Genomic DNA, 25,184 nt, shown 5'->3' on the forward strand with positions numbered 1-25,184 from the left:
ACTCTAACAATAGAATAAATATAACAGGCATTAAGCAATTTTTGATTGTAATATATTGCTCCCTACAAGACATTTTCTAAAGCCTACTCCAGGTTTTGCCTTTTGTTTTTAAATGTAGCAAGTAATGAATCAATATGACAATTAATCAATAAAAGCGACACAGAAAAACGGTTGGGTAGTGTTTAATTTTTAGAACAAATACTTTATATAACCTCATTTACACTAAAAATAAAGAATTGTTGTACAAAGGTATAGCTCTTGTAACATGCTTCAAGCTCTGTATTTATGGCAATGTGTTTATGTATATCTATATATATTTCTGAGGTAATATATCCCAATTGCAACAGTCAACTTTCAAGTCATATATACTTATAGTAACTAAATTAACTGTTTCCTTGTTATCTACTTATGTAAAGCTATCTTATTGGTTGACTAATTAAATTGATAACAAAGCAATGAAAATTAACCAGTGAGTCCATTTGTTTAACAGTTAAATAGATTTTCATCAAAATATTTATTTTGGCCAGGTGTGGTGGCTCACACCTGTAATCCTAGCATTTTGGGAGGCTGAGGCAGGCAGATCACTTGAGGTCAGGAGTTTGAGACCAACCTGGACAACAAGGTGAAACATCTGCCAAAAATACAAAACTTAGCTGGGCATGGTGGTGCATGCCTGTAGTCCCAGCTACTTGGGAAGCTGAGACAAGAGAATTGCTTGAGCCTAGGAGACAGAGGCTGCAGTGATCCGGGATCATGTCACTGTACTCCAGCCTGGGTGACAAATAAAACTTCTATTTTGTACCTACTATGTGCCAGGCACTATACTAGATGCAAATATGCCATGACCTAATCATTTTATTCCATTAATCAGCAACTTCAATTGAGTGAATAATTTGTGCAAGACACTATACTAATGCAATGGATGATGTAATGGGAAAAAATGTGTACCTGCCCTAAACATATTGAAAGTGGAATATACAAACGTATATACATATTGTGTGTGTGTGTGTGTGTGTGTGTGTGTAAAGGATATGAAGAATACAAGCTCAGAGTACTAAAAATGCAGTGTTGTGAAAGAGGGACCCAAAGAGACTCAAATGAGATTGCATTGATCAAAAGGAGGGCAAGAAGAAAGGAGCAGTTCTTGATGAATTGTTAGAACAAGCATTCTGAGTAGTCTGGCATATGCCCAACTTAGAGCTGGAAAGAGGGTCATGGACAAGAGCTGGTGCCCTGTGAAACCCTTCTCTTCTGTGATTTCTCTAGTCTGCAGCAATTTTCCTTGCTCTTATTTCCTGTAGCACTTGAATTCCATGCAACATAATTTAGTGCACTTCTGCATTACTTGCTAATTATGTTGAGAATCTTGATTCCTTAAATGGATTATTATGTCCTTGAGGGCAGGAAACTTTCCACAGCATCTTTTGATATTTCTCAATATCTCACATTGTGCTGTGACTCATCTATTTGAGGAGCCAGAACTGTGATTTGGTCTTTAAGATGCAGCATTTTTCCCTTGGAAATGGACCTGCTTGTGTTTCACTCTCCTGAGGCCAACACATTAGAGAAGCTGTGATGTAAATAGTGGACATACATAAAAGGTTTTCATCTCAGTCATCCCAAGGCTAGGTTATAGCTAGCTATCAGAGTTAAAGTGGCTTTTGGGGGTCATTTTACAATGAAGAGCAATGAGTCTCACTTACATACAATAAGCTATCTCATACGCTTAAAAATAATAGATCTGGCTTCCCACTAAAAGGAAGCTGAGATATAATATGTAAATAAAGGAACAATTTTTGATAGGGTTACATATTGGACATGAAGCCCACCAAAGAGGGAATAACTAATAATGAGTAGAAAGAAAGCCAGAAAAATCCATTGCCAATGATATGCAAAATGAGACTATGATGACTCCGTGGAGGCTAGGATCTGCATATTTTGTGTGTATAAGGATGTATTGGTGCAACCAAGGGCCATGTAAATATTTATAATGAACATTTCCTAACTAATGTAAATTTCAGTTAATAAGTAGTATGATGAGTGTACAATTTTCTTATAAGCTTCAGGTCATCAATTTAGTTCATCCCATTCTAACTCAGTAAGCATGAAGTGAATGCCTTTATGAAATAAGAGATGGACTAAGCCGTGGAGATTCACATAGAAGATTCCTGCTCTTCAGGAGGTTTCTGTCTCATGAAAGAGGTAGCCATATACATCATCTTTTTTTAAAAAAAATGGGTTCAGTACTTTAATAAAAGAGCACTGAAAACATTTTTAACTCCATCTCTCCCATGTACACTTAGATCTTGAGTAAATCACTTAGGTTTTTTAAGATTCAGTTTTTTAACTGAAAGAATACATCTGCTCCTTTTATTGCAGGGGTAATTACAAAAAAATCACACAAACTAATACATTTAAACATTTTATAAATTTTAAATCAGCATAAAATGTAAATTTTTAAAAACAACTTATTTTTGTTTTCCTGCCTTAAGCCTTTTTCAGCTAGACACACATCTGTTAATAATATTCTGTTTATGGAGGATGCATTGTATTTATGGTTTATGGGGAATCAATTTCCCATAGTGAGAAATAAGTATTAATTAACACAAATAAATATAGAATTGATTGCAAATAGCCAATCCTTTTATAAGTCAGCATTCTATAAGTATAACGTGATTGTAAAACATTATATTAAGAAAAGTTATTTCTTTCTTTATTGCTTTTTTGTCAGTTATACACATCATTTCACACTTTTAAATTATCAAGACTAAATCTGGCTTCATCACTTTAATGAAGTAGAGAAAGTCAAGTGACCCTGATTTTTCTGTTTCTGCCAATTGTCTCTAAAAGGTGAATGTGCAAAACATCAGTAGTTCTGACTGTGTTTAACATATTATCCTTGTTGACAATGATGTTCTATAGAATAATTTTATGCCTTTATAATTTCTTGTGATTTTTTAAAATGAAAATAAGCTTTTTGCCTTTTTGTAGGCAAAAAGTTCTTTTAATTCATTAGTTTGATAGAAATTATCATCTAAAAACGTGTATGCGTTATCTTTTTCACTTAATATTTTTCAAGTTTGTTATTTTCATATCTAAAATGTATCAAGAATGTGGACATTTCTCATATAGGTAGAAAAGTTCAAGTAGGAGGAACTTAAAATTATTGGCCTGAAAGACAGTAGTAGGGAAAGAACATATTCTTGGCAAAAGCAATTTGTCATGATTTTTAGTGCCTCAAAGTGTCTACATTGGGCCACTGATGCATTGCTCTGTTGATAGTTTAATTTCTGCCTCTTCATTGAAAGATGTAGACAAGTCTCCATCGCCATAATTACTATCATTTATTGACAAACATATGTGCAAAGTCCTGTGCTAGATAAACTGCCTTTAATCAGCTCTGACAAAGTTATATAGCTGCTATTCTGAAACAGTCTGTCCTTCAAAAGATGAAATGTACAAATAAACATCAATGAATTGGAAGAAGCAGCTTACTTTATTTGGAATAAGCAAAGGGTTCTGTCTGCCAAAAAATGCAAAAAAAAAAAAAATTAACAGGAAAGGTCAATCCTTTCAGAATCTACTTTGACTTACATAAAAACTACTCATCATACATCAGAGCCAATCCAGCCTAGCTTTGATATATTTATTTTACATTGAATAATACTTTACCCTTCCAAAAAGATTACAGTGCTGTTTGTTCTGTTTTCCTAAATACCTGTCAGGTTGAAAGAGGGTTGGAATGCAGTCAATGCTTCTTAGTAATTAACAAAGTCCTGCATGTAGGTGAGAAGATGTCAGTCAAAGTTACAGAAAGCAAATGAAAGTATGTATTTCCTAATGATTGTTCAAGAAGATCTGCTGATTTTTCTTCATGAATAACAATCACACCTTGGCAAAATTGCGGGTTTGGTTCCTGACCGCCACAATACCATAATAAAGTGACTCACACAAAGTTTTTTATTTCCCAGTGCATGTAAAAGTTATCTTTACCCTATACTGTAATCTATTAAGTTTGCAATACCATTGTGTCTAGGTAAACAACGTACATACCTTAATTTAAAAATATTCTACTGCTAAAAAATGCAAACAATCATCTGAGCCTTCAGCGAGTTCTCACCTTTTTGCTGGTGGAGGGTCTTGCCTTGCGGTTGGTGGCTGATCATGGTGGTGGTTGATGCAGGTTGAGGTAGCAGTGGCAATTCCTCAAAGCAAGACAACAATAAAGTTTGCAGCATTGATTGACTCTTTAAGAAGATTTTTCTGTAGCATGAAACACTGTTTCATAGCATTTTACTCACAGCAGAACTTGCAATATTGGAGTCAGTTTCCTCAAATCCTGCTGCTGCTTTATCTACCAAGTTTATGGGATATTCTAAGCTCTTTGCTGTCATTTCAACAATGTATAGCATCTTCACCAGGAATGTATTCCATCTCAAGAAAATCATCTTCTTTGCTCATCTGTAAGAAGCAACTTTTCATCTGTTCAAGTTTTATAATGAGAGTTCAAAAATTCAGTGGCATTGTCAGGCTCTACTTCCATTTCTAGTTCTCTTAGTATTTCGCCATATCTGCCCCAAAGTCTTGAATCTCTCAAATTCATCCGAGAGTTGAGATCAACTTTTTCCAAATTCCTGTTAATTTTACTATTTTGACCTCCTCTCATGAATCATAATTGTTCTTAATGACATGTAGAGTGGTGAATACATTCGAGATGGTTTTCAATTTACTTTGTCCAAATCCATCAGACAAAGCACTATGTTTGGTAGCTATAGCATTACGAAATGTATTTCTTAAACAATAAAACTTGAAAGTTGAAATTACTTTTTGATCCATGGGCTGAACAATGAATGTTGTGTTGGCAGGCAGGAAAACAACATTAATCTCCTTGTACATCTCCAACAGATCTCTTGAGTTAGCAGGTGCATTACCAATCAACAGTAATGTTTTCAAAGGAATCTTTTGTTCTGAGTAGTAGGTCTCAAGCATGGGCTTGAAATATTCTGTAAACTATGCTGTAAAGAGATGTGCTGTTATCCAGGCTTTGTTGTTCTGTATATAGAGCACAGGCAGAGTAGAATTAGCATAATTCTTAAGGATCATCAGATTTTTAGAATGAGCATTGGCTTCAACCTGACATCACCAGCTTCTAATGCTCCTAACTAGAAAGTCTGCCTGTCCTTTGAAGCTTTGAAGCCAGACATAGACTTCTCCTCTCTAGAATGAAAGTCCTAGATGGTATATTCTTCCAATAGGAGGCAGTTTCATCTACATTGAAATCTGTTTACTGTAGCCACCTTCATTAATTATCTTAGCTAAGTTTCTACTTAACTTACTGCAGTTGCTTCATCAGAACTTGCTATTTCACCTTGCACTATTATGTTATGGAGATGGCTTCTTTCCTTAAACCTTATGAGCCCACCTGTGCTAGCTTCAAACTCATCTTCAGCTTCATCACCTCTTTGAACCTTTATAGAATTAAATCCATAGAAGCTATGGATTAGATTCTGTTTTAAGGGAATGTTGTGAATGGTTTGTCTATCCAGACCACTCAAACTTTCTCCATGGCAGCAATAAGATTATTTTGCTTTTTTATTATTTATGTGATCACTAGAGTAACATCTTAAATTTCCTTCAAGAATGTTTCCTTTGCAATCACAACCTGGCTAACTGTTTGGCATAAAAGGCCTAGCTTCCGGTGCATCTCAGCTTTTGACATGACTTCCTCACTAAGCTTAAAGCATTTCTAGCGTTTTATTTAAAGTGAAAGATATGCAACTCTTCGTTTCACTTGAACACTTAGAAGCCATTATAGGATTGTTAATTGGCTTAATTTTAGTATTATTGTGTCTTAAATAATAATGAATACCAAGGAGAGAGATGGGGAAATGACCAGTTGGTGAAGGAATCAGAACACACAACATTTATTTTGTTATCTTATGTGGGCATAGTTCATGGTTCCCTAAAACAATTGCAATAGTAACATAAAAGAGCATTGATCACAGCCCACCATAACATATGATAATAATGAAAAGTTTGAAATATTACAAGAGTTGCCAAAATGTAACACAGAGACAGGAAGTGAGCACATGCTTTTAGAAAAATAGTGCTGATAGACTTGCTTGACTCAGGGTTGCCACAAATCTTCAATTTGTAAAAAATGTAGTATTTGCAATGCACAATAAATTTAAGTGCAATATAACAAGGTATGCTTGTATACCTAAAATTGTGATTTATAGACAAACAGAAGAACTTTGTTGTTACTTCCCATTATTCAGGCACTATTAACAACATGAAAGGCATGCACATGTTCTGTCTCCACTGTTGATTCACCCAAGAAAGACTTTTTCTAGATCTGTAATATTTTCCCCAACTTTAAATAGACACACATATACCCAGGCCAATCATAAGATGTGCTTCTCTGTCTCTTCCTCTCTCTCTCTTCTAAAATGTTTCCATAGAGGCATTCAATTACAAAGTTGTGATAGGCCTGAAGGAAGAAACATGAAACAGGCAACAGTGTCACAATAGGCAGAACTATAGGTGAGAAAAGGAGAAAAATTCATGCAAATTTTCCTTGGTTGATGGTGCACTTATGGACTAACTATGGGAAAATGAGCTTTGAATTTTTTAGAGCATTCCTTAGCAATGTCTCTCTCTCTCTCCCTCTCATTCTAAACCACTGTCTGCTGAGTGGGGCTGTCTTTCTAGACAATAAGTGGGTCTGACAAAAGTGATGTTCATTTAAAACAATTGCATACAAAATATTAATAGAAGTATTTTGGTATCAATAAATCTTTTTTTGGGTGGGGGGGCTTCATTCTTCACATGAGTATACTTGGAGTTAAAACAACGCAGCAATTTTTCTTGCTGTACACGTTTGGGATTTAGGCAAACCTCCTATTTCTGGGATGGTAGGAATTTAATTCAGAACACAATTCTTTACCATAGCAGAAAATCTATATCCACTCTTTGCCTAATGAAGTACAAGTTATCATCATAATACACATCTACACATCATGGATCACTGTCCCTAGAAATAAATGTGGGGGCAGGTTCTCATTGTGGTGATAGGGCAGTAGCTCCTCTGAGACCAACTTTTCCACAGAAAACAACTTCAAACGCCAGACAAAATAGAAGAAACTACTTGGAGTCACAAGATTAACTACAATCAGACAGAGTAAAGGAGAGTCTATGCTTAGAAGTAGGAAATGGAATGGGGTAAGTTTCTCCTTTTAAAGTATTTTGCTGATTACAAGCTCAGTCAGTCCCATGTAAGGTGGCTAAAGCTGGGATGGAAAACATAAAGAGGGAGAAGAGAGGTTACATGACCACAGCAACTGGAAAGTAAGGGAAAATATTGGAAAGAAGTTATATAACAATGGGAATTCCAAATTCTGCATGTAAACCCTCCCTATATCTCTCACTGACCTCTGAACCTCATGGTCTTTTCTCTCATTGAAAAGACCATGCAACAAATGGCTGAGTCACACACACTGCAAATTCTAGCTGCAGTGCTGAATCAAAATACAGTTTTCTAGTTCAGAAACCAAAGAAATGTTGAGAAAATATAGGCTTTTTTTTTCTGTTACACCAAATGGCAACTTCAATCAGCAGTAATGCCATGATTAGCTGCCAAATTGACTATAGAAGGTTAAACATCTCTGAGCAAGCACCCCACTCCAAGGTCTTTGTGGGCACATTTTATAAAGAGAATGCTAAAATGTTGAAAACTAGCTTGGTGGTAAGGACAAGACCTAGATTTATTTATTTAATTTTAATAGTCTGTACTATCAGAGAAGATAGAAATTTATGTGCCTGCATGGGAAATCCAACACATGAAAGCCCCTGTAGTGATAAATATGACTTCAGTACACCTTTTTGCTTTTTATTCAGGAAGGTCTTTGGAAGCCAGTGCAGTACAAAGGTCAGTTACCCAAGCTTCACTCAGTGTGGTTAGAGATTGTCCTGTACTTGATCTCACACTACCTCAAACAGTTATCATCTCTCTCATTTAGTAAAACTCTATAGTTTTATGGATTACTCTAAATCAAGGGCCAGAGAGTAAATATTTTAGGATTTGTGGGCTACATACTCTCTCTGATGTATATTTTTGTTGGTTTTTATTTATTTTTTTTCACACCTCTTTAAAAATGTAAAAGACATTCTTAGTTTAAGGGCCTAGCCACTGACTGGATTTGACCCTCAAGCCATAGTTTATTACCTCCCTTACTAAATCATTTAAAAAGTGGATGTGTGGGTGAAAAACATACATAGAGTTATGTTTATAATTTGGCACACACATATGCTTTCATGCACATATTGGACACATGAAATTGTTCTGTCTTTCCCATTGGAAAATAAATTCCTCCTGTGCAGAGACTTCACTACGAATTTTTACAATTCTTCAAAACAGCAAGAAATGAATTCTACACAGTGGATCTAATAAATACGGGCTGACACACTATCATAAAGAAAATAGTCTATGTTAAAAGACCATGGCCAGGGAAAATCTCAGTGTTCCTTTTTCCAATAGAAAAAAAAATAACAATTTTTTTCTACTTAAAATCTAGTAATATGTGATGTTTAAAATGCAAGTAAGTTGATGTGTAACTAGCAATGCTATTACCATCATCAACAATGATATCACTTTAATGTATTACATTATAAATTAGTGTTTTCAAAAAAATTACTATATGTTATCTCAAATTAGTATTGGCATGAGTAATACTGTGCATTTCCACAGATGATAATATTTTCACATTAAAAGAAAAACAGTAAACAGATTTCAGAAACTCCAGATTTCCTGATGTCCCCAATGAGCTAGAGTAAGAGCTCAAAATCTAGCACAAACGAAATCTATTATTGACCATAATAGAGAATTAACAAAATAATAAAACAAAATATATATTTATTTTTTCTGTATTAAAGTGCCTAACACTCTAATTTGGCTTTAGAAATGGACTGAAGATTTCAGAGGAGGAAATGTATATGAGAATAGGAGTCTCACTGTTAGCCTTCTATTTTATGAATTTTTTTTGGTCATATCTTAACTGCAGAATCTGGTTGGGTTTTTCTGCCTCTGGGTTTTATTTATTTATTTATCATCACTGTGTTGAAGGGCCATGTATTCTCATCATACATTTTTTAAAACTATGGCTGAGGCATTTTCACTTTCAGTACTATAATAAACATTTTATTATTGAACTCTAGGATGTTCTCCTCTCCTCTAAAGATATCTAAAGTTATGTATCACTAAGGAAAAAAATATATTCTTCCTGGCCATTACTGAGGCAGACCACAATTACTGAGGCAGTTCTAACTATACTCCTATAAACAATATTGCAAGGAAGTTCATACAGCAGCTGGATGGAGCCCACGGCAGCTCAGCAATGCCTCTGCTGGCAGACTGTGACTAGGCTACCTCCTCGCTGGGCAGGGCATCTCTGAAAAAAGGCAGCAGAATTACACAAACTTATAAATAAAGCCCCACTTTCCTGGGACAGAGCACCTGGGAAAAAAAGGCAGTTCTGAGTTCCGCTGCAGCAGACTTAAATGTACCTGCCCAGCAGCTCTGAACAGAACAATGGAGCTCACAGCTCAGCACTTGACCTCCTATAAGGGACAGACTGTCTCCTCAAGCAGCTCCCAATCCCTGTATATCCAAAGAGACACCTCATAAAGAAGAGCTCAGGCTGACATCTGGTGGATATCCTGCTGGGACAAGGATAACAGAAGAAGAAATTGGCCGCAACCTTTACTGTTCTGCAGCTGCTGCAGGTGATCCCCAGGCAAGCAGGGTCTGGAGTGGACCTCCAGCAGTCTTACAGCAGAGGGGCCTGACTGTTAGAAGGAAAACTAAAAAACAGAAAGAAATAATTTCAACATCAACAAAAAGGAGGTCCACTCAAAGACCTCATCTGAAAGTCACCAACTACAAAGACTACAGGTAGATAAATCCACAGGGACGGGAAGAAACCAGAGCAAAAAGGATGAAAACACTCAAAACCAGAATGCCTCTCTGTCTCCTAGGGATCACAACTCCTCACTAGCAAGGGAACAAGGCTGGATGGAGAATGAGTCTGATGAACTGACAGAAAGAGGTTTCAGAAGGTGAGTAATAACAAACTTATCTGAGCTAAAAGAACATGTTCTAACCCAAGACAAAGAAACTAAGAACCTTGAAAAAAGGTTTGACGAAATGCTAATGAGAATAAACAGCTTAGAGAGGAATGTAATGAATTGATGGAGCTGAAAAACACAACATGAGAACTTTGCGAACCATACACAAGTTTCAATAGCCGAATCAGAGACTGAAGAAAGGATACCAGAGATTGAAGATCAACTCAATGAAATAAAACAAGAAGGCTGTTTTGATTACTGTAGCCTTGTAGTAGAGTTTGATGTCTGGTAGTGTGATGCCTCCCGCTTTGTAAATTAGTTCAACCATTGTGGAAAACAGTGTGGCGATTCCTCAAGGACCTAGAAATAGAAATTCCATTTGACCCAGCAATCCCATTACTGGGCATATATCCAAAGGATTATAAATCGTTCTACTATAAGGACACATGCACACGAATATTCATAGCAGCACAGTTTACAATAGCAAAGACCTGGAACCAACCCAAATGCCCATCGATGATAGACTGGACAGGAAAAATGTGGCACATATACACCATGGAATATTATGCAGCCATTAAAAACGAGGAGTTCGCGTCCTTTGTAGGGACATGGATGAACCTGGAAACCATCATTCTCAGCAAACTGACACAAGAACACAAAATCAAACACCACATGTTCTCACTCATAGGCGGGTGTTGAACAAGGAGAACACATGGACACAGTGAGGGGAGCACTATATACGGGGGTCTGTTGTGGGGGAGTGGGGCCACAGCAGGGGGGTGGGGAGTTGGGGAGGGATAGCATGGGGAGAAATGCCAGATATGGGTGAAGGGGAGGAAGGCAGCAAATCACACTGCCACGTATGCACCTATGCAACAACCTTGCATGTTTTTCACATGTACCCCAAAACCTAAAATGCAATAAAAAAAATAATAATAAAATAAAAAATAAAACAAGAAGGCAAGATTAGAGAAAAAAGAGTGAAAAGAAATGAACAAAGCCTCCAGGAAATATGGGATTATGTGAAAAGACCTAATGTACATTTGATAGATGTACCTGAATGTGACAGAGAGAATGAATCCAAGCTGGAAAACAATCTTCAGGATATTATCCAGGGGAACTTCCCCAACCTAGCAATGCAGGCCAATATTCAAGTACAGGAAATACAGAGAACACCACAAAGATATTCCTCAAGAAGAGCAACCCCAAGACATGTAATCATCAGATTCACCAGGGTTGAAATGAAGGAAAAAATACTAAGGACAGTCACAGAGAAATGTCAGGTTACCCACAAAGGGAAGCCCATCAGACTTACAGTGTATCTCTCATCAGAAACTCTACAAGCCAGAAGAGAGTGGGGGCCAATATTCAACATTCTTAAAGAAAAGAACTTTCAACCCAGAATTCCATATCTAGGCAAACTAAGCTTCACAAGCGAAGGAGAAATAAAATCCTTTATGAACAAGCAATTGCCAACAGATTTAATCACCACCAGACCTGCCTTACAAGAGCTCCTGAAAGAAGCACTAAACACAGAAAGGAACAACCGGTACCAGCCACTCCAAAAATGTACTAAATGGTAAAGACCATTGACACAATGAAGAAACTGCATCAACTAATGGGCAAAACAGCCAGCTAGAACCAAAATGGTAGGATCAAATTCACACATAACAATATTAACCGTAACCTTAAATGTAAATAGGCTAAATGCCCCAATCAAAAGACACAGACTGGCAAATTGGATAAAAAGTCAAAATCCCTCAGTGTGCTGTATCCAGGACACCCATCTCACATGCAGGGATGCACATACACTCAAAATAAAGGGATGGAGGAAGATTTACCAAGCAAATGGAGATTAAAAAAAAAAAAAAAGGAGGAGTTGCAGTCCTAGTCTCTGATAAAATAGATTTTAAAACAACAAAGATCAAAAGTGACAAAGAAGGTCATTACATAATGGTAAAAGGATCAATGCAACAAGAAGAGCTAATGATCCTAAATATATACACACCCAATACAGGAGCACCCAGATACATAAAGTAAGCTCTTAACAACCTACAAAGAGACTTAGACTCCCACACAATAACAGTGGGAGACTTTAACACTGCACTGTCAATATTACACAGATCAACGAGACAGTAAATTAACAAGGATATCCAGGACTTGAACTCAGACCTGGACCAAGCAAACCTGATAGACATTTACAGAACTCTCCACCCCAGATCCACAGAATATACATTCTTCTCAGCACCACATCACACCTACTCTAAAATTGACCATATAATTGGAAGTAAATCACTCCTCAGCAAATGCAAAAGAATGAAAATCGTAGCAAACACTCTCTCAGACCACAGTGCAATCAAATTAGAACTCAGGATTAAGAAACTAACTCAGAACCTCGCAACTTCATGGAAACTGAACAACTGGCTCTCGAATGTTGACTGGATAAACAATGTAATGAAGGCAGAAATAAAGATGTTCTTCGGAACCAATGAGAACAAAGACACAACATACCAGAATCTCTGGGACACATTTAAAGTGGTGTCTAGAGGAATATTTATAGCAATAAATGCCCACATGAGAAGCAAAAAAAGATCTAATATTGACACCCTATCATCAAAATTGAAAGAGCTAGAGGAGCAAGATCAAAAACACTAAAAAGCTAGTAGAAGACAAGAAATAGTAACTAAGATCAGAGCAGAACTGAAAGAGATAGAGACACAAAAAAAACCTTCAAAATCAATAAATCCAGGAGCTGATTTTTTGAAAAGATGAACAAAATAGACTGCTAGCCAGATCAATAAAAAAGAAAAGAGAGAATAATCAAATAGATGCAATAAAAGTCAATAAAGGGGATATCACCACAGACCCGTAGAAATATAAACCACCATCAAAGATTACTGCAAAGAACTCTATGCGCATAAACCAGTAAACCTGGAAGAAATGGATAACTTCCTGGACACTTGCATCCTCCCAATCCTAAACCAGGAAGAAGTTGATACCCTTAATAGACCAATAACAAGGGCTGAAGTTGAGGCAGCAAGTAATAGCCTGCCAACCAAAAAAAGCCCAGGTACAGATGGGTTCACAGTTGAATTCTACCAGACATACAAAGAGGAGCTGGTGCCACTCCTTCTGAAACTATTCCAAACAATCCAAAAACAGGGAATCCTTCCCAAATCATTTTATGAGACCAACATCATCCCGATACCAAAACCCAGCAGAGACTCAACAAGAAAAGAAAACTTCAGGCCAATATCCGTGATGAACATAGATGCAAAAATCTTCAATAAAATACTGGCAAACCGATTGTAACAGCACATCAAAAAGCTTATCCACCATGATCAAGTAGGCTTCATCCCAGGGATGCAAGGCTGGTTCAACATACGGAAGTCTATAAATGTAATCCACTACCTAAACAGAACCAAAGACAAAAACCACATGATTATCTCGATAGTTGCAGAGAAGGCCTTTGACAAAATTCAACAGCCCTTTATGCTAAAAACTCTCAATAAACTAGGTATTGACAGAATGTATCTCAAAATAATAAAAGCTATTTATGACAAACCCACAGCCAAAACCTAGGCAAAACCATTCAGGACATAGGCATAGGCAAGGACTTCATGACTAAAACACCAAAGGCATTGGCAACAAAAGCCAAAATAGACAAATGGGATCTAATTAAACTCCAGAGCTTCTGCACAGCAAAAGAAACAATCATTAGAGTGAACCAGCAACCAACAGAGTGGGAAAAAATTTTTGTGATCTACCCATCTGACAAAGGACTTATATCCAAAATCTACAAAGAACTAAAACAGATTTACAAGAAAAAAACAAACAAATCCATTCAAAAGTGGGCAAAGGATATGAAGAGAGACTTTTCAAAAGAGGACATACATGAGGCCAACAAACATATGAAAAAGTGCTCGTCATCACTGGTCATTAGAGAAATGCAAATCAAAACCACATTGAGACACCATCTCACACCAGTTAGAATGGGTATCATTAAAAAATCTGGAGACAACAGATGCTGGAGAGGATGTGGAGAAATAGGAACACTTTTACACTGTTGATGGGAGTGTAAATTAGTTCATCCATTGTGGAAGACAGTGTGGCGATTCCTCAAGGATCTAGAAATAGAAATTCCATTTGACCCAGCAATCCCATTACTGGGTATATACCCAAAGGATTATAAATCATTCTATTATAAGGACACATGCACATGTATGTTCATTGCAGCACTGTTTACAATAACAAAGACTTGGAACCAACCCAAATGCCTATCGATGATAGACTGGGAAAATGTGGCACATATACACCATGGAATACTATGCAGTCATAAAAAATATGGAGTTCGTGTCCTTTGTAGGGACATGGTTGAACCTAGAAACCATCATTCTCAGCAAACTGATGCAAGAACAGAAAATCAAACACCGCATGTTCTCACTCATAGGCAGGTGTTGAACAATGGAACACATGGACACAGGGAGGGGAGAATCACACACTGAAGTCTGTGGTGGGGGGGACTAGGGGAGGGACAGTAGGGTATAAGGAATTGGCAAGGGATAGCATGGGGAGAAATGCCAGATATAGGTGATGGGGATGGAGGCAGCAAACTACATTGCTATGTATGTACCTATGCAACAATCCTGCATATTCTTTACATGTACCTGAGAACCTAAAATCTGATAATATATATATATTAATAAAATAGATAAATATATATATAATATTCTTCCAGATTCAGAAATGTTTTATTTACTATAGCTAAAAATGTCAGCGTTATGAGATAAGCTGTCATACAAGATGTTGACAACAAAAGTCAATATGCACCTGTTTTTATCAGTTTGTGTTCCACAAGCTTTTGTGCTATTATTTGTAGTGGGGAAATGCAGTTATCATACACTTTCTTTCAAATAACCATCTTATTCCATTTATGGCTTCAAAGGAAATTTTCAAGGTTGGTAGATGAAAGGGATGAGACACTGAAATGGTAACTCTGTGTCATTGTCATTGCCTCTTTATGTTAGTTCTTGGTCTTGTTCTGGTGCCAGATTCACCAGTGCATTTTTCTGCCCAGTTCTATAATCAACAAGTTCATCTGTCTCTTTCTCCTTCCTCCCCTTCCCAAAGTTTTACAGGAATCATGTTTGTAATATATATTTATTACCCCTTTAACTAATTCACAACTAGAAGTTTTAAATTACTAAAATTACTTTTCTTTTTTTTTTGTGAGGCAGAGTCTTGCTCTATGGTCCAAGCTGGAGTTCAGTGGTGCAATCTCCACTCACTGCAACCTCTACCTTTTAGATTTCAGTGATTCTGCTGTCTCAGCCTCCCGAGTAGCTGGCATTACAGGCACCCACCACCACCCCCAGCTAGATTTTGTATTTTTAGTAGAGACAAGGTTTTACCATGCTGGCCAGGCTGGTCTCAAACTCTTGACCTCAGGTGATCCACCTGTCTCAGCCTCCCAAAGTGCTGAGATTACAGATGTGAGCCGCCGCACCCAGCCCATTTCTAAAATTACTTCTAAACACCTGTTCCATGATTTCAAGGTCTTTCATGATTTGATATTTCTTTCTAGCTAAGTTACTATATTTCTATGCCTAAATTTGGCAAATGTTATATAGCTCTTAGGGAAAGTTCATTTACAGAGAGTGAGTGTCACTATCAACTGTGACAGTGAATACACACTGAGTTCAGGATCTACTAGAAGATAAATAATAAATAAAAAACAAAAGTCTTTTCCCCTGGAGTCACTCATTTAGTACATACCAAGCATACCTCAGATAAACATCCAGGCAATCATTTTTTTTCCTCCTGTCTCTTTTTCTTTCTAAAAGTGGCATGGATTCATCCCAGGAGCTGTATATTCTGGCCCTGGATTCATCCCAGGGACTGTATCTTCAGATTCTTCAGACTGAAACATTCATAGGTCATATCATTTTTCTCCACATGATGGGCAACTATCATAGTTTCTTTTAAATTTGTTATTATGCAAAGTCTCTTTTTATTTTCTCTAACAAGCAAAGGATGAAAAACATCTTGCCACATTCATCCTAAAATAGTTTTTCCACCTTGTTGATATGGTCATTTCACTGATACCCAAAGACTCCAAATGGACTCTGCATTCGCCAACTTGACTCATTTGTTTTTCTCTCCCAGAACCACTCTTACCCTGCATTTACTTCAGTTTTTCAAAAATCTCCCACACTTACCATGGAATCCTCTGTTCCAGTTATCTATCACTTCAGAACAATCCACTCACAACTTAGTCACATCAGACAACAAACATTTTTATTATGCTCAATATCTTATGAGTCAGGAATTTGGACAAGCCTCACCAGGGATAGATCATTTTTGTTTCACAATGACTGGAGTCTCAGCTGGGTGGTTTGAATGGCTAGAGGTGCCTGGGATGGCTCAATTGAGGTCTTATATCTTAGGTGTCAGCTCTGGCTGCTGGCTTTGTTTCTTTTTCTTTTCCACATCACATCTGCTGGAGCTGGAATGTCTAAGATAGCTTCTTCATTCACATGTCTGGTGTCTGCACTGGGATAGCTGGAACATTGAGGCTGGCCAAGCATCTCTCCATGTAGCCTCTCTATGTGGCTAGTTTGGACACCCTAACAACATGGAAATCTTAGGACACTAAGACTTTCTTCATGGTGATTAGCTTCCCCTAGAGCACTAAGAGGGTGAGAAGGCAAGCATATACTAGTAGAATAGCATAATTCTCATAGATATAAATGACAAAGGGTCTTATCCTGAATATATTTTGAAAACCACTACAAACTCCTAAGAAAAAACAGTGAAAACTCAATAGAAAAATAAGAGAATTGAATGACTATTTCACAAAATAAGATTATATAATGGGTAATAAATATATGAAAGACCTTCAGCCTCACTAATCATCAGGAGAATAAAACCGAAATGTGATGTGATACCACCAGCCACACACCAGAATGGCTAAAACAAGACTGATTATACCAAGTGAAGTTGAGTGTTTGCAGAAACAGGCATTCTCATATTCTGCTAGGGGTTAGTTGAGCACCAGCACTGTGGAAAACAGTTTGACATTACCTAGTCAAGTGGAAGATGCACATTCCCAATAATTCAGTTCCTTGAAAATAAATAAACCAAAGCTCCACACCCCAACATGGATAAATCTTACAGGCATAATGCTAACTAAGCACAAAAGAATATATATATATATATGATTCTACTTAAATAAAATTAGAAAAATCTCCACAACTATGCTATAGTGTTTAAGAATTCATGAGTAGATTAAAATATTATAATGAAATGTAAGGACATAATTACCATACAAGTCAAGATAATGGTTACCTTTGAGGGGAAGAAGGATAGACAGAGAGAGAGAAAATAATGGTGATTCCTGGGGTAAAATAATATTCCATTTCTTGGACTGGGTAGTGATTATGTGGATGCTTGTTTTGTGGTAAATCATTGAGTGGTGCATTTGTTTTGTGCATTTTCAGTATGTATGTTATATTTCATAACAAAAGATATTTAAAATAGAATTCAATGAATTATACTGCTCCTTTTCTTGTTTTTCTTACATTGTCTTTGTCTGGATGGATGTGGTACTTACTGTTTTGTAATTTTATTGTTTTATGGGTTTAGTTTTCCAGGCCGGTTAATTACAAGAGGTTCCTGTGTGTGGGGAGGGAACAGGTAGCATTCTAATTTAGCTGGTTTTCACTGTGCAGTCACCCTCAGTTGCCATAAAGCCAGGCTGCATCTTGATTCATGATTTTCATGTTTTCATGATTCTCCAGGTAGCCTCCACTGCCTCACTTCTCTGAAGTAACTGAATGTGGCAAGCAGTAGGGCCCAGGGAGCAGATGGGGAGGAGGCTTCATCTATCGCCTGGCTCTCCCTTATTTGGCATTCTATTTTATATGGAAAAGTAGCTTTTGTCCCTCAGCATGTGTTCCTTACCTTCAATGAGTATATATATGTTTTTGTCTGTGATTTTGGAGACCTGCAGTATATTCAGCCATGTACATACCAGAACCAGAACATATATCTAACACACACAAAAATAGACCTGTGGTAAATTTTGTCTTAGCTGTTCTCAGCTGAGGTGTTTATAATCCTTTCACAAGTCCTTTCCCAGCTACTGAAAATTTATTTAATTGTTTTCTTTGGTTAATTATTTTTCACAGAGAGAAATATTTAACTTAATAATTTCCAAGTAAAAAATTATGCAATCTATTTAACATCAACTAGTGGTGGACATACAGCAGCCAATCAAGCAGACAAATTTCCCCCCCTTTTTTGCAGGTTTCTGGTTCAAAAGAAAGTAAACTGAGACACAGAATAATTACACTTAGAACATTTGACTTTTTCTCTTTTCAAAGAAAAATACGTTATTTAAATCCTGATGACAGTAAAATATCATAGTACAAAAAAGGAAGAGAGCTAAAATTAACATCTTGCTCTGCTTGGAGATTTTCTAGTTGCACATTATTGCCTATTTAGTCTAATCTGTTCCCAGGTGTACCCTAAAATAGAAAGAACTTTCAATGTAAATGCCGGACTGGTGGACCACGCCATCCCTTCGATTAAGAGACTTCAGGGTATAATGAGAAGAAGCTATTAGAGATGACTATTTCCACATCACAATATTTTTCAGAACCAATGTTCTGTGAAAGAACAAACACCTACATGCTTGTATGAGAGGTAGTTTCTTAACAGTGAAGCTGTGATGCTTCCAAAATGACTTTGGCAAACGGTTTCTTTTGAACTTGTCTGAACTTTAACCAGTTCTACCATGCTAGGTAAATGAGATGTGGTTTTTACCCTGCTTGTTAAATGAAGTTGGCTCAGATATGAGACTACAGACTTAAAAATCTGTGCTCTGAAGTTAGAGTAACTTGGCATAAATCTCAAGTCAGGCATTTTCTGGTTGTGTAATATATGGTAAGTTACTTTACCTCTGAACCTGTTTCCTCATCTATAAACTGGAGAAAAAAAAACCTATTGTGTGGATTGTTGAAAGTTTTTAAAGTAACAGTACATGTATGCATATCTTTTAGTGTGGTGTCTCACACATAGCATGTGCTCAACAAATATTGACTATTGCTATGTTTCCTGGTATGGTTATTTTTACAAAATATTGAATTACTATAATAATCAGGCCAATATAATATAGTGAGACTAGAAAGTTATAGCAACTGAAGCCAACATGGGTTGCTAGGCTAGAAGAAGGTCAACTACTATAGTCTGAACTTGTACTGTATTTGCAAGCTACCAAGATACTTTCCCACAGTTTTGTGGACATTTGAAGAAGTGAGACTCCTGAATCAGAGACAAAGGACTTCATTACTCATAGCAGAGCATGCAGCATGAGCATCTTGTTTGTACTGAATCCAGATGAATACTACACATGCAGCGGGTCTGTATCATAACCCAAGAACTTTGTGCTTAGCAAATCTCAATCTTTTAAAGAGGGTTGCTAGCAACCCTGCTCAATCTTTGTTCTGGAAGGAGACATTATCTTGATTACTCTTAATAGCAAATAAATATTCCTTATTTCCCAGAAGGAGACACCATCTCTATTTTCCAAGACTATTTGCTGTGCAAACATCTTTGAGATGAGAGTGCAGAATAAAAGGTGTCAAGGCCTTTTATTGTGTATTTCGTTTCATTTGGAAGAGGTACAGAAAAGTGAGAGAAACATAAATTACCTTTCCAAAAAGAGAAACACAGGGTTTGGGGAGGAAATAGGTTAAGAAGAGAAGATTAAAGAATAGTGCAGAACAAGATTTCTTTTTTCATTTTAATTTTATATCGATGTATAATATACACACAGGAAAGTGCAAATATCATAATTATGTAGTTCAATCAACTTATAAAACTGAGCACATTCTTGTAAAGAGTTTCCAGTTTAACGAACAACTCCCAGAAGACTTCTTTGTGCTTTCTTCCAGTCACTAACCACCCCCCAAGGGTGACCCCTAACAATGGATTAGTTTTCCCTGTTTTTTAACTTTATTTAAATGAAACCATAGAATATGTACTTTTGTGGCTGATTTTCTTTGTGACTGATTTCTTTTACTCAAAATTGTTTATGAGATTTATCCATGCTAACACATGTATTTTTTTGATTGTTCGTTTTAATTGCTGTGTGATATTCCATCGTGTGACAACATTACAAGTTACTCATTCTGCTGTTGATAGGCAATTGGATGTTTTCGCTTTGAATTGCTACAAATATTGCTTCTGTAAAGTTTCTAATACATGTATTTTGGTGAATATATATTTACATTTCTGTTGGGTATTGCTATGGTCTGAATGTCTGTATCCCCCTAAAATTCGTATGTTGACAACCTAACTCTCAAGGTGATGGTTTGGGAGGTGGGGCATTTCAGAGGTGATTACTTCCATTGTATAAGAGGCCTGAGAAAGATCACTCGGCCCTTCCACCATGTGCAGTCACAGCAAGAAGAAGAAGGTGCCATCTGGTTCTGGTCTATGAACCAGAACATGGGCCCTCACTAGACACCAAATCTGCTGTCTCCTTGATCCTGAAATTCACAGCCTTCAGACCTGTGAGATAATGTTCTGTTGTTTACAAGCTACCCATTTTATGGTGCTGTATTGTAGCAGCCCAAATAAACTGAGACAAATTTAAATCTACAAGTAGAAATGCTGGGTTTGAAAAACAGTTTTGAAAGGGCTAAAATATGCTAATGCCAGATCCCACTTTAAAATAATAATTTCTTCTAGTTCTTTATTAGCCTCCAAAGTGTATACCTGCAGCAGCTTTAAACAACATGCCACTCTACGGTCACAATTAAAATAATGGAGTTTTTAGAGTCAAGCTAAATTAGACATTCTCATCAGCCCACACATGAAGTTTTAATTAAAACACATTCACATTAAGACTACATCATTTCAGTGCTGCTATTCACTTTTGCTGCAAAACAAGCTAGGAAGCAAAGATAGACTTGAGGTATTTGCAACAAACATACCCAAAAGTAGAATAGACAAAACAGAAATGAAAGCTAATATAAAAAGAAAATACCTGTGACGGAAAGTCCCAGTCATGCTAGAAGAAAAATTTAAGAAGAAATTGGTATGAATATAATCCATATATTTGGAAAACTCAATTGATTTTGTAAGCAAATGAAATGGTGTGAAGAGTCCGTTTACTGGTTAGATTCACTGAGCCAAGGGATAATATCAAGTAAAAGTATTAATCCACAGAAGCAATTCCCAAAAATAAGATTCCATCTGCCAGAGTATAGGAAAATCAGGAAGTGTAAGAGTTGTAGCCAAACCCAGCACTGCACAGAGATATGAAAGGCAAATGAGAAAGCAGTAAAAGGTAGAAATCAGGCCAGGTCTCTAAGGAGATCTTTTCAAAAAAACTGAAACCACACACATTACTTTATAGGACAAGTTCAAGAAACTAGACTCTGAGACATAAAAGTAACGCCACTTGTAAAAGGTACTGAAAAATTCTAAGAAAACATTCTGTAGTTATACTAGCTATGAGGAGAATCAGGTCTCCCTTCCCCCCAAAAAGATAATAAAAGGAAACTGATAAATGATCGTTATTATATTTACAGCAAATGAAAATGATCATTTTATATCCAAAGCAAATGAATCATATTGATGGAATTGACTAGGGAATCCAATAAAACTATCTGTTTAGCTTTTTTTTTTTTAAAGTTTTAATCTTTTCTTGGTGCCTTGCCACATTTTTGTTTCTCTTTTGAAAATACTTAGACGTGATTTACAATTAGAAAGACATGTAATCAACTAAGGTGTCCATCAATGGTAGACTGGATACGGGAAATGTGCTACATATACACCATGGAATACCATCCAGCTATAAAAAAGAACAAAATTATGCCCTTTGCAGCAGCGTGGATGCAGCTGGAGGCCATTATCCTAAGCAAATTAACACAGGAACAGAAAAACAAATACTGCATGTTTTCCCTTATAAGTGGGAGCTAAACATTGAGTACACATGGGCATAAAGATGGGAGCAATAGACACTGGGGACTACTAGGAGGAGGGTGGAAGGCGGCAAGAGTTGAAAAATTATCTATCAGGTACTATGCTCACTACCTTGGTGACAGAATCATTCATACACCAAACCTCAGCAACACACAATTTACCCATGTAACAAATCTGTACATACACTCCCCAAAGCTAAGATAAAAGTTGGGGGGAAAAAAGGAAAATACTTCAGGAAGAAAATTTCAAAGAATAATGAAAAAGAAACAATTTAAGCACAGTGAATTTTAGTCTGTTCTAAGAAGGCCCTTCCTTGATGGGGAAAGTTGATTTTTTTTTTTTGAAGAAGTCATAAACAGCATTTATTACCTTGGTATATCATATTGGTCTTGTTGCTGTTCCTTCACATTTAAGTGGCTTTCCATCTTTCCTTCCCTTCTCCCACAGTCTGGCTACACAGTGCATCCCTGAACTGTTAGCCCACAGCAGCAATATGCTTATTCTATCCACATCCCTAACATCACGCATTCACAAGGTCAAAGTCTGGTCCACAAACCCTTCTCTATAGGAAGTTCCATGGCTGCGAAAGAATTTGTAGTAAATCAGGCCTTCCAGGATGGCGAGCTCCAGTAAGATGATGATGGAAAGCAGCAGCTTGTTGGTTGTCACTTTTCTGATATTGAACGGGGAATCTTTCGACTTTTGCTCAAGTTTTTACTTGTGTTTACCAGTCTATTCTTTGTACGTTCTAACTGGTCTCGTTGTTCCCCCAGCTCTTCTATGATTTCGGAGCCAATCTGGTCAGTCTCCGTGGCAATCCGATGAGACCGTTCAATACTTTGGGTGGCCCGGTTCAGGCTTTCAGTGCCTTGTAGAAACATTGCCCTTTGAGACTGTAGCCGATTCATATGTTCATTTTCTACAGCATATATGCCATACTTCACATCTCCTCGGCCTCCAGGCGTGGCTGTCAAAGGTGTGCTTCTCACCTCCCGATGGAGTTTGGCAAGGTCCTTCCGGTAGTTTCGAAGCTTAGACATCATGGGATTACGGAAAGAGAGGGGTGCATAACGTAGCTCCTCCTCCATCTCTGCCAGCGTTTCATTTGCTTCCTGTTGTTTTTCATCAAAATGCCTGATCAACTTCTTCCTCTCTTCGGTCCCCACCGTCCCCAGCAGCCGCTCGGGCACCCCTTGTAGGTCTTCATGGAGGCCGCGGAAGATTCTCGTGCAGCTTCTCGAAATGCTCCGAGGAGGCGGCGGAGGTGGCCATGGCGCAGGCGGCGCTCGAGCAGCAGCCACTGAGATTCGGGGCCCTGGGCCCGCTCCTAGCCCGGCGGTCAGCCGCCCAGCCCCGAGGCCATCATGGCGACCGCCGCGCCACAGCCGCCCAGGACGAGGTTCTCGGGAAAGCTGATTTTAGCTTATACATGGGCTGATATGGAAGAGGGCAGAGGCATAGCACATGACCATTCTCTTGGTATCACATAAAAAATTGTTACATTAGAGAATGAGGAGTTCTTCAGTGTAGAGTCAGTGAGAACTCAAAGAATCATAGACTTACATTAACATTTAAAAAACATTTTAATATTTGCCACTGCTTTAGAGCAAATCTGTATTACTTTCAGTAATATAGCAGTGTCAGCATCACCTGAGAATCAGAGAGAAATGCAAATGACCGGTTGGAGTCCAGCAGTCAGAATTTTAACAAGATCTTGAAGTGATTTTGATTCATACTGTTTCAGAATCACTGTTCTAAAGCATTGAAAAAAATTCTGAGGAATGAGAGTAAAAATGAAAGCCTTCATTCAGCAACAGCCTTTTCTCTGGAGGTAACCTACTTACATGATTTGGGATAATACTTCATAAGGCTTTTCTAGGCCTTACAAATATACACATTTAAAACAGGTTTAAATATAAATATAGCTAGATATATTAGCAGGTCTTTTTTGCTATTGGTATTTCTGGTTGGTTTCACCCTTTCTTCAATTCTGCTGGATATATTATCTTCTAAAAGGTAAGATTCTTTAAGAAAAGAATCAGTTTTGTCCTTGAATTTTTGGAAGCCTAATTCTAGAATGAAACAGAGAAGATGATAACTCAGAGAAAACCTTTGACTCAAGTCTAGATGAGACTCTTTAGGCTGAGGGAAGAGCAGATCAAGAGGGAAAGTAATGACAGCTTACAGGCTGGTAGGTCCTGAGAAGAAGTTCTGAGCCCCCTTCTCCTGCCTCTGCTCTGAATCAAGCTCCTGACTCAAGTAGAGTAGTGCATAGAATGTCCTGTAGGTTTGGAGAGCTGAGAGATAGAACAGAAGAGCTATGTCCACTTTGTGTCTATCCACTATGTTTGAGACAGTTTCACAGGACTATGTTTGAGACAGTTTCACAGGACTTTCCACACCATTTTGTGATGTCATTATGATGGAATAGGCATGTTTCCGAGTTTGATACCGAAGCTAATTGTCCCAGACCCTAAAGTGGTATCAGTTCTCAGAATGTTTCCCATGTTTATGAAAGTGGCAGAGTTTCTAAGCAGATGCATAGAGACATTGTAGTTAAACATGTGGCAGGATACACAGACCTAAGTGGCTTGGAACATATAAATAAGCACAGGAAAGTGTGTAGTGAGGTGGATATCATATATTACAATGATGCACTATGCAACTTGATATGGAGGCACACCATTGAAATAATATCATTTATTTATTTCTTTATTTGAGACGGAGTCTTGCTCTTTCACTCAGGCTGGAGTGCAATGGTGCAATCTCAGCTCACTGCAATCTCCATCTCCTGGGTTCAAGCGATTCTTCCTGCCTCAGTCTCCTGAGTAGCTGGGATTACAGGCAGCGTGCCACCACGTCCAGCTAATTTTTGTGTTTTCAGTAGAGACAGGGTTTCACCATGTTGGCCAGGCTGATCTTGAACTCCTGATCTCAGGTGATCCGCCTGCCTCAGCCCCTCAAAGTGCTGGGATTACAGGCATGAGCCACCATGCCCGGTCTAATATCAATTATTAAACAAAGAAAATTATTCAGTCCTGAATGTGGGGACTGAAATTAACAGTCAT

General features: G+C 37.5%; 1 pseudogene; it reads right to left on the bottom strand.

The window, feature by feature from the left end:
* Positions 1 to 22,644: 22,644 nt before the first annotated feature.
* On the bottom strand, positions 22,645 to 23,388 carry LOC105714801 (vesicle transport through interaction with t-SNAREs homolog 1B-like; annotated as a pseudogene).
* Positions 23,389 to 25,184: the final 1,796 nt, after the last annotated feature.

This window comes from Aotus nancymaae, unplaced genomic scaffold (genome assembly GCF_030222135.1).
Source record: "Aotus nancymaae isolate 86718 unplaced genomic scaffold, 86718_ANA_hifiasm-v0.15.2.pri h1tg000058l, whole genome shotgun sequence".
NCBI classification, from domain to species: domain Eukaryota; kingdom Metazoa; phylum Chordata; class Mammalia; order Primates; family Aotidae; genus Aotus; species Aotus nancymaae.